Source organism: Eulemur rufifrons, chromosome 7, assembly GCF_041146395.1.
Source record: "Eulemur rufifrons isolate Redbay chromosome 7, OSU_ERuf_1, whole genome shotgun sequence".
Taxonomy (NCBI): Eukaryota; Metazoa; Chordata; class Mammalia; order Primates; family Lemuridae; genus Eulemur; species Eulemur rufifrons.
The window spans coordinates 259,883,357-259,894,216 of NC_090989.1; the positions used below are offsets into that span (position 1 = coordinate 259,883,357).

Here is a 10,860-nt window from a genome sequence, read left to right on the forward strand (position 1 = left end):
ATAATTGCTTCTCTCCTTCCTTGCCATGTTTCTCTCACTCATTGACGAGTTTCCCAGCGTGCTTCTGCCAAACCCTAACTAGAACAACACTCTTTAAGAAGAACCAGACAAAAGGATTTGCTGTAATAATAAAGATAAGCATAAACCAGTGAACAAGAGAAAAGAAATGAATCCAAAGACAGACTAATGCATACACGGTTATGATTTTTTATAAAGGAAGCACTCAGATCAGCGAAGAAGCACTGTCTTTCAGCCAATATGAATTGGAATATTAAATACTCGTATTTGGCAAAAAGAAGCCTAAAAATCATATTGAAAATCAAAGGCCCAAGACTTTACTTGCAAAGAACAATGTGAGGAATTCATGCTCTCGGATATCAAGACTTAACTATTATTATGGTACAGTGAGTAATACACTATTTTATAGGTTCAAGAATAAATAGGCCCATAGAAGATACCATAAACACATCTACGCATGTATGAAAACAGAATGTCTAACATAGCTGGCATTGCAAATATCAGGTAAAAAGATGCAATATTTAATATGCTGTTAAGAAGATGTAATTAACATGACGAAAAATGAAATAAAATTACACCTCATGCCAAATACAAAGGTAAATTGTTTTAAACTTCATGACAAAAGCATAGGAGAAATTTTTATGACTTTGGACAGGAAAGGATTTGTTATAAAACTTAATAAGTACAAAAAAGTAATATATAAAATAAAATTTAACTAAAATAATAAATTTAAAACTTACTATGAGCGGCCCGGCCACAGCAGAACGCCAGGAGGGAATGAGGCGGCAGGCGGGGCGGGCGCGGCTTGTAGGCCCCAGAGGCTGTCGGGCCAAAGGAGGCCCCCGCCCGCCTGTCCTTCACTGAATCCTTCATCCGGACCCTCATCATCAGGTGTGCGGGCCTGGCGGTGATTCCCTCCTCGATCTCCACCTGTGGTGGGCGCTGGCTCGGCCTCTTCAGGCCGCGCACTACTGCACCACCACCAACCACAGTGAGCCGCGCTGCGTCAGAGACCTGGGTCAGGCCCACGTGACAGGGCCCGCAGCGTGGGCGCCTTGGCCATGCTGGCCGCCATTTTTGGCCTGGAGGGCCTCATGGTGTCCCAGTTGTGTGAGGACGTCCACTTATGGCGCAGGTGGGCCACGGGGTCCGTCCTTCTCTCCTCTCTTTCCCACTCTCCCGCGGGGGCTCCTGAGTTTTGTGATCCTCCTCAGGAACCAGGTCACACTCATCGGCTTCACCCTGATGTTCTGGTGCAAATTCGCTGCCTCCTTTCTCTTCTTTCTGAACGACATCAGTGGCCTTTACATCAACAGCATCACTCATCCCTGGGAACAACCAAGGAAATTTTAGGACCCTCCGCCCCAGGACATCAGGTTCTACAAGAAAGTGTGGTCAACATGTGGCGTCTGGTGGGCTAAGGTAAGAGACAATGACCTTGAAATTGCTTCCTCTTAGCTAATAACCTTTGGGGTGATCGGCCAGAAAATGGTCCAGGGGCCTCTGCAGCCGATCTGCGGGGCTGGAGGCCAGGAGTGTGCCTCAGTGCCACCAGCTGCACAAGTTTAGCCAAATTATTAGGATGGGATTTTTATTATAAAGAAGAAAAACATTTTAAAATGTTTTTGAGTGTTCTTCCCTGGACTGGAATAGATTTGGAAGCAGCTTGAGTGGTGCCTGGGCTAGCTACATAGCCAGGCAGAGTTCACACTTGTTTTATTGACGCTGTGCTGGGAATGTGGGTTATGGGATCCGTGGGGCTCCCAGGCTTGCTAAGAGTGGGTCATTCTTGAAGCTAAGGGTCCAATCAGTGCCCAGGAATTTCTTACACCAGTTCAAAGGGCCTTCATGCATATGTCCCTGTCTTTAACTTTGGCCATGTCAAGAAGGCAGAATTCAAGATTTCCTCAGAATGTCTTGCATATAGTAGTTTTCAGATTGTTTGACTTGGTTTGACCCCTGCCCTTTGTGGGAACCTCTCAAACCGTAGATAACCCAAGCTGCTAGCAGCTAGCTTTCCCCTCTGGGTACTCTGCCTGTCAGAATTCTGCCTTAGGGTGAGTTTCTTTTCTCCTTCTAGAAGAGTTCTTGAGCAAGCCCTCCCAGGAGCCCACCTGACTTCTAAATACACAGTCCATCCCAAGGATGGATGGATGGATAGATAGATAGATAAAGATTAAATAAAGCTTACTATTTATAAAATAACACATTAGAGGAAGTTTTAAAAAGGCAAGCCCAAAGTAGGAGGCAGTAATTACAACCATTGTTACTAATAGAAGAACAATGGTCAATATGTATATGAGAATCTTAGAAGCTATAATTTTGTTCATCTCTCCTATTCTTTTTATGGGCAATATTTTAGTTCTGTTTCTTTTTGTGATCACATATATTAGCTATTATTATCGTTTTGTATGGTAATTGTGGTTATATTTTGTTTACCCATATAACGAATGAAATGAAAAGAAAAAAATTACTTGAAAAATAGAAGGTGGGGTCAAGGATATAAAAATATATGTAATTTATAAATAAAACAAACAACCAATAAATATATGACAAGGTGTTTATTACTGCTAAATGTGAAAATATAAATTTAAAACATGGTAAAACATCATTACACTAAAAATTTCTGCTTTTTCACTAAATATCACATACATATTTTCAATGCTATTTCTTCTGAACATCATTTTAAAGTTATTTAGTTTCCTTCATATTGGATGTTTAAGGTTTCTAAAAATTGTAGTCTATAGAAATGTTGCAGTGACCATCTTGGACAAAAAAACTTTATGTTTTCTACATTTCAGATGATGTCCTTAAGATAGTTTATGATAAGACACGCAGATTCTCTTTGAAGACTCTTGATTTAGATGGTCAATTTGTTGTCCTAAAAGCTTTACTAACATAAAATATCATTAGATATACATATATATGTGAATACATATATACATATAGGTGTGTGTATATGTGATTTTTAAATCAGTTCAATACATTTGTGATATTTATTTTTTGAAATGAGATTTGAAGACACAAACTAATTTGGTATATGTGAATGAGAATTTCAGAAATCACAGCTGATATCACCCTACAGGAAAAAATGCTTTCAACTCTCTGCTAGGATAATTACTGAAGCAAATAAAATTCGCCCAAAAGGATAAACAAAAAGCATCAAAGCTAATACAAGAGACAAATGCTAGATAAAAAGATGAATGGGTAGAATTGAAGACTAATGTTTGTTAGGTTTTAAGAAACAGATGACTAGAAAACATAAGATTCCTTTTTCAGGCCTATCAGAGCAGAAGGACTTATAAATGATCAATTTTCTCTTTTGTGAAGTTAGAAACAAAGGATTACTTCAACTGACATCCAAAGAAAGGAAAGGTTACTAAAAAGGAGAGTAGATTCGTAATGGGAAATGACTTTCAAAAATATAGCAATTTTTTAAGGAAATTTTAAGACTTCAAGAAAAGTAAACAAAGGAATAGTTAATCAAGAGAATAAAGAGTCAGAGCCAGCAGAGGTTATGACAGCCCATAAAGCAAGACATCCTTCTATTCATTTAATTTATTAAATATTTAGATTACCTAATAGATGGGCACTAAATTAGGTCTTAAATAAAGAACAAAGAATACATTAGACATTGTCCCTATACTATGGACAGGGAGAGTCTATTTGAGGAGTAAACAAATAAAGGTAATTATAACACTACATGATACCTCTTTAGAAAAATTAAAATGTATATATTCAAACAAACAGATGAACTTCTTTAAACTTTAACAAAGTGGACAGTGTTGACTTTACTTTTATGATAATAACCAGTATTATCAAAGGTGATTATATAGACAGTCTTATCCACTGTTGGTGACATTGTAAATTGATGCCACCTTTCTGAAGGGAAATTTGACCTTGTCAAGGAAGTGCCTGGAATTTTACCTTCCTTGCAAACTAAAAATTTAGCTTACAACATTTTCATGGAGGTTGACAGAAAATATGAGACTCCTATAGCCACAATATCATTCCTTTCTTGTGCCAGCTCTCCAAGCCCGAATTTTCACAGAGTGAAGCACAGAAGGTCAAGTGACACATAGATATGCCATGGATTGTAATACAAGATAGGAAACTCGTACCTAATTATTATATGCTGAATAGTAATTGTGCCTGCCCATTGCTCTGGAGGGAGACATTATTTCTGTCTTCTAAGATTGTTTACTACACAATCATCTGTAAAAAATTATTTGGAATAAAAGCCTAAGTGACTGCTTATAAGATATAGATAAATGGGAGGGACCTATAAAGAACTGTCTCCCAACAGATCTTAGGTATAAAAGTCTTAAAAATGTCTGATATTATACGAAGAATGGGATTATTAAATCAGACTCAAATGAATCAGAGATCTCAGTATGAAAATAACAATTTCAAGCATACAAATAATTTATTTCAAAGATCAGAGAGAAGTTTGAGATGACCAACACAGTTCCCCAGTTCCTTTCTTGTCATATTATGTTTCTAAAAATAGTATATAGTCACATTACTTGGAAAAAAGAGAACTGTTTCTGTCATGAAACATCTCAATTTCATACTCCAATATTTTCATAGCATATGACAAATTCCAGGGATCTATTCTCCATAAATACAGGTTTGTTTTCCATAAGCAATTCCAGATAGACTGGATATACCCTGCTAAAAGCATTCCATAATAAAGATTCCTCTACTAGCAAATACCATCAATGGATTTGTCAGCAGGTATTGTTATTAACATATTTACTAGGAAGCAGGTGAGGTAGGTGCTTTTATTATTCTCAATTTATTTAACTTCTTGGCACTTCTGCTGGGCGTGGTGGCTTACGCCTATAATCCTAGCACTCTGGGAGGCTGAGGCGGGAGGATCACTTGAGGCCAAGAGTTCGAGACCAGCCTGAGCAAGAGTGAGACCCCCATTTCTATATTACAAAAAAAAAAAAAAAAAACTTCTTGGCACTTCAGTTCCCTTATCTATGAAATAAGAAAAATAAGAGCAGCTCCCTCATATGATTATTATGAGGAATAAATGTGTCAATACATGTGGAAGTAAATCACTTAGAACAGGGCCATGCACATTGTAAAATCCTATAATAGTTAATGATATGATAAAATGATAAAGTCCTTTTTAGGGAAATGTTTAAAAATTTTGATATATCCATATGATAATATGGATATTTTTTGCTTTTGAAAAATATTTAATGCAATAGGAAAATACTCATAATATATGATTAAGTAAAACTAGATTGACTCAAGATTATATCCCCATATTATACCTATTTTGCAAAATGCACACACATAAACACACATAAACACAGATAAAAAATACTAACGGAAAACTCTGCAAATATTAATGTGTGTCATGAGTAAGAGATTATTTCTTCTTTAATATATTTTAATATTTCTCATATTTTCTATAATAAGAATTTTTAAAGGATTAGACCCTATAACACTTTTATCATGAAAAAGTTAACACTGTGGAATAAGGTGAGTTTTTTAAATTACTTTCTAAATTCCATTTGTACTGTATGTGAACCTGATGAACCCAGGTTGATTCAACTTTCGTTCAAAATCCTTTTCTGCTATTATAATAGTTCTCTTGAATTATAAAAAGGATCTATTTAAAATGAAAAAGATTTGTATTATAACGGTGCTTCCACTTTTTAAATTTTTTGTCCCCCAAAACCAATGCCTTATTTACCTGCTCTATTTATAATGCTTTCAATATTTCAGACCCAAATTAATATTTCCTACACATAAGAGTATGTTTCTTCATTCATTCAGAAAATGTTTAGTTGTAGCTTCTCTTTACCTTCCAGGAGGAATCTCAGGTGCTATAATAGATAGAATTTTGAAGCTAGAATTGTGTAAAAAACCAGAGACTACATATTAATTAGTATGTTAATTTTTTGAAAACCAGCTTGATTATAAAGCCAGTCCATTAAATTCACAGACTATCAATTGATTATGTGACTTCGTGTTTTCCTGATAAAAGTAAGTGAATTATTGATTTACTTAGAACTGAAGGACACTTTAGGAATCATTTAATCCAACTAATACAGAATATAGGGCAATCCAGCCATCAGGCAATTAAATTCTACGTATCTAACTAGGCAGTATTTCCTTTCCGTTTCATTATATAATGCATTTTCTTTTTGAATCTGTCTGCAGGATTTATGGAGGACAATCATCTCAAATATAACAGGATCATTCTTTCATTCTTTTTTTTTATTATTTCAGCTTATTATGGGGGTACAAAAGTTCAGGTTTCATACGTTGCCCACGTACTGCCTATCCCCCCGAGTCAGAGCTCCAAGTGTGTCCATTCCCCAGACAGTGCGCATTGCACTCATCATGTAGGTATACACCCATCCCCTCCTCCCACCACCCCCTCCCCGAGTCAGCACCTTCAAGCGTGACCATTCCCCAGATGGTGTGCAATGCACTCATCATGTAGGCATACACCCATCCCCTCCCCCCACCCCCCACCTCAGTCTGATATCTGATTGGTATCATTCCCAAATGTGCATTTAGGTGATGATCAGGGAAACCAATTTTCTGGTGAGCACATGTGATGCTTGTTTTTCCATTTTTGGGATACTTCACTTAAAATAATGGGTTCCAACTCTCTCCAGGAGAACCAAAGAGATGTCGTATCACTGTTATTTCTTATAGCTGAGTAATACTCCATGGTATACATATACCATAATTTACTAATCCATTCATGAATTGATGGGCATTTGGGTTGTTTCCACATCTTTGCAATTGGGAATTGTGCTGCTATAAACATTCGGGTACAGGTGTCTTTGTCATAGAATGACTTTTGTTCCTTTGGGTAGATGCCCAATAATGAGATTGCTGGATCGAATGGTAGGTCTATTTGAATCTGTTTAAGGTATCTCCATAATGCTTTCCACAGGGGTTGCACTAGTTTGCAGTCCCACCAGCAGTGTATGAGTGTTCCTGTCTCTCCGGATCCATCTTTGCTGGTAAGTAGCTGAGTAGCTAAACTTCTCTTCCAAACATATTCTGAATACCAACCTTCCTCATTTTATAGATGTAGAAACTGAGATCCAGGATAGCTAGGTGTTTGCTTCAGACAAAATCATTACTTAGAGATAAAGCTGGATCAAGGACAAGCTTTTGACATCCAAGTCCATGTTATTCTTAGTAAACTAAACTAACTCTTCTTAAAGCACTGTCAAAAGTGCTATTTGTTTTTTTTGTTTTTTTTTTTTTTCAAAAGAGCTATTTGAATCAATTACAATAGATATGCACACAGGGCTTTTTCTCTGGGAAAGTCATCTGGAATGATACAGGCAGGTGGGACTATAAGCAAATAGGCTGGTTTAATCGGAAATCTAAAGCAGAAGCCTGTCTATGAAGTGAGTCAATGTGGTGGTGTGTGACCAGTGATGGGACATATTGCCGATCCAGCAGCTCAAACGAGCTAGAGTTTCATCCATGGCACACTGTATGCTGCATCTGGAAGAAACAATATAAATTCCATGTCTGGGTAAATTGTGAAAAAGAGATGGTTGCCTTGACCACCTTGATTTCAGGCCCTAGTTGACTTTGGAGATGTAGGGTCACCAGTAACACCTAAACTGCAAGACAGGAAAAGACAGACAATGACTATGCACCACGAATAAGAAGAATAAAAAAATAATTTGTCGACCAAATATATACTTTGTATTTAAGGATTTTTTCATGCATTCTATTGAGGAGTTAGAAATGCTCAAATATATGCATATAACTTTTCTGTAGTTCATCAATAATGCTGATCATTAGAACTTCTTGAGAAGATTTTGATAGGCTAGTGACATAGCCAGAATAGCAAAATGTATAATATGGCATTGCCTATGGTCTTTCTTTATACAGAGAAAAAATTGAAAATATAGCCAGCTGCCAGATGGAAGATATGTTTGCAGAGCTCAGAAAACTGCTGTAAGGCAAACACTGCTGAACAATAGCAACTGGGGCCTGCCTTGGCACTTGTTATCTATTTGCAGTCATTCATAAAGTTTTGATGTTTGGACATTAAATAGAGCACAGAAGTGCTATTGCTGTGGTCTGCTAAGTGTTAGTACTGGATGAAGACCTATTGTTAGAGTTATGAAAAAACACAACAGCACAAGCAGCTATAATGATTTAAGAGAATGTGATTGCTGCTGTTCTTTCATCTGAGAGGATGGAGCCAACTGATAAATATACAACTGATTTCATGTAACTTATTTATGATCTACATAGAGTCATATAACAGCATCATGCTGTCATGTTCTGTAATGATATATGCTATCATTGGCTAGGCTTATGAAAGTAGTCTCAGAATTTGTCTTTTCTCAGGGTATCAGTATGTAATAATATATGACCCTTGTTTGAGCTTAATTTGCTTAATTACCATGGATCACTCTATGTTACCAAAGGTTATCTCTGAAGTTAATTTATGTGGATGCTTTGTGTGATATGAGAGATATAAAAAGAATATCTCTGAAATAAAATATGTAGAAGAAGAACACAGAACTTGGAATCAGACAAAGGAAAGGTATTTACCTCTCCTCATTATTTTTTTCATTTATGAAAATTGACAATACCTAGTTCACATAGCTGTTGGGATAATTTATGAAATGCCATGAATGAATGTTCTGATCATAGTCTGGTTTATAACAAGGTAACAACCATTATAAAAAATACTTGATTGTTGCTACCAGATACTTAAGTCCTGGCACCACAAACTGTAAGGAGAAACTAATGGTTTCTCTAGCAGCATACCTTGGGAGGGAAACTGACCACTCTTTATCACTTTCCACCCTCTACCTCAGATCCTCCACTGCTCTCAATAGTAGTGATGGCTTATTTAACCCAATTCCAGGGATGATCTATGCACACCTGCAGGCTAAACCCCAACTAGTATAGGAACTAGCCAAAAATGTATTAATAGTTCTCTTCCTAGCAAGTGGAATGTGGAAATAGTTCACAGCTGTCATGGCTGATGAATGAGTTTCTAAAGGTATTCAAAACCCTAGGTGCCTGTGGGAGCATCCTGCTGAAACTTCTTGACCCACACTAATGCTTTCCAGTGTCTCTGCTGGATTGACTATAGACTGAACTCCCTTTAATAGGCTGGGAATACTGAGTTTCTGGCCTCAGCTTCTGGTCATTACTCATACTCCTCACCAATGTCCCCCCTCTATTGCTCTCAAATTTATAATGCCACACAAAATGTCTGCCCCATTTAGAACAGAATTTGTTGGAAATAGATGTCCCCCTAGCTTAGATCTGAACTTGACCAGTGTCCACAGGGCTTACAATATAGATGTACACCATCATTCACTCCTTCTCCATCTTCTGGTTGTACCCTCTGTCCTGGTTGCACTCTCAACCCCACATAAACTGGTTCCAGTTCACAACCATCTGGTTATTGGTTTTCCATTCTTGGAAATGCTCGTAGTGTCACTAATGCAGCCCAGGCCTACAGTTTAAGACATTCTTGGTTGGTTTATATAGGCTCATTTAGCATAAAATTCATGCAGTGGGTGGAGTTAATTGGGGCATCTGCTTATAATGACGTTGTTAGACAAAGTTTGCTTACATTAACAAACTGGCTTTCTACTGAGATTAATCTCTTCAGTTCTATCATATGCTCTATATACAACAGATAAATTATTTTAATTAAAAGAATCAGTTTTTTCCATAGGTAGTACAAGAATTCACCCTGGATTCTGCAAGAGGCAGTAGTGTACTCTATAATACAGTGGCTTGGAAAGAATGAGCAAACCCATTCTGAGCCAATGAAGAATGAATATCTCAATGTCCTGTACGGAAGTAGCATATTTTCCTGCATTATAGAAAATTATAGAAAAGGCTAAACTCTTCTTTAGACAAACTTTATATTTTAAGTTGTCCCTATATAAACATTCCACTTGGACTTCTTAACAAAATACTGTAGGCCACACACCCTCATCTGCATAAATATTACTTGATAGAAATTTCCAAATTAAGTATGATTAGGTAGATTACACTTTTAGAGTTTAAGATATCCAAAAACCTTATTTTAAGATGAATAGTTGTGAATCTCTCTCCATTATAGGGAAAGGAACAAAAGAACTGAAAAGATTTTTCTGATTTTCTAAAAAGAATCTCCTAAAAAGATAATGTATAGATCTCAGTAGTATGGACCTAAACAGATAGACATTTGATAATATAATAATAAAACAAAAACTAAAAAAAAAAAAAAAAAAAACCACATGAGTTGGCTAAGAAAAGCCATAAAGAATCACCCTTAATTAATTTTTTGAATTGATAAATATTAATTGTATCCCATTATGTGTCAGATTCTAGGTGTCCCAACCTGGTCAAGTCCCAAGCATTGCTCAACAGATTTTTGGGTAAGAGGACCCATCTCTGCAAAGGAGAAGCACTCGGTTGAATAAGGGATGAAGTGACTAGTCATATCCTTATATTCCTCCCCTATATCAGATTATGCTCATTGTCTTCCTTCTCCTTGTTTATATTTGCAGTTTAATTCATGCTGACTAGGATCAACAAAGAGTCACAACTTACTCCCATGACAAAAAGAATGAGGAAGAAAAATGTCATATATATTTTTACTTTTTCCTCAAGCCTTTTTATTAGTTATATCCTATATTGTTTCCCTTTTCTTTTCTTGTCTTCTGTTACCTTCTCTACTTCCTCCTCCATCTACGCTCTTCTTTTCTTGATTTTTTTCTATCATCTTCATCAATACCTCTTCTTTTCACTCTCTTTCCATTTATTTTCTTCTCCTGAGTAACTGCAAAAGTACATATCAATCATTAACAAATAAACTTG

At 36.6% G+C, this 10,860-nt stretch overlaps 1 pseudogene; it reads left to right on the forward strand.

Moving 5' to 3' along the window:
- Positions 1-569: 569 nt before the first annotated feature.
- LOC138385980 (voltage-dependent calcium channel gamma-like subunit) lies at positions 570-1,371 on the forward strand (annotated as a pseudogene).
- The last annotated feature ends 9,489 nt before the right edge of the window (positions 1,372-10,860 follow it).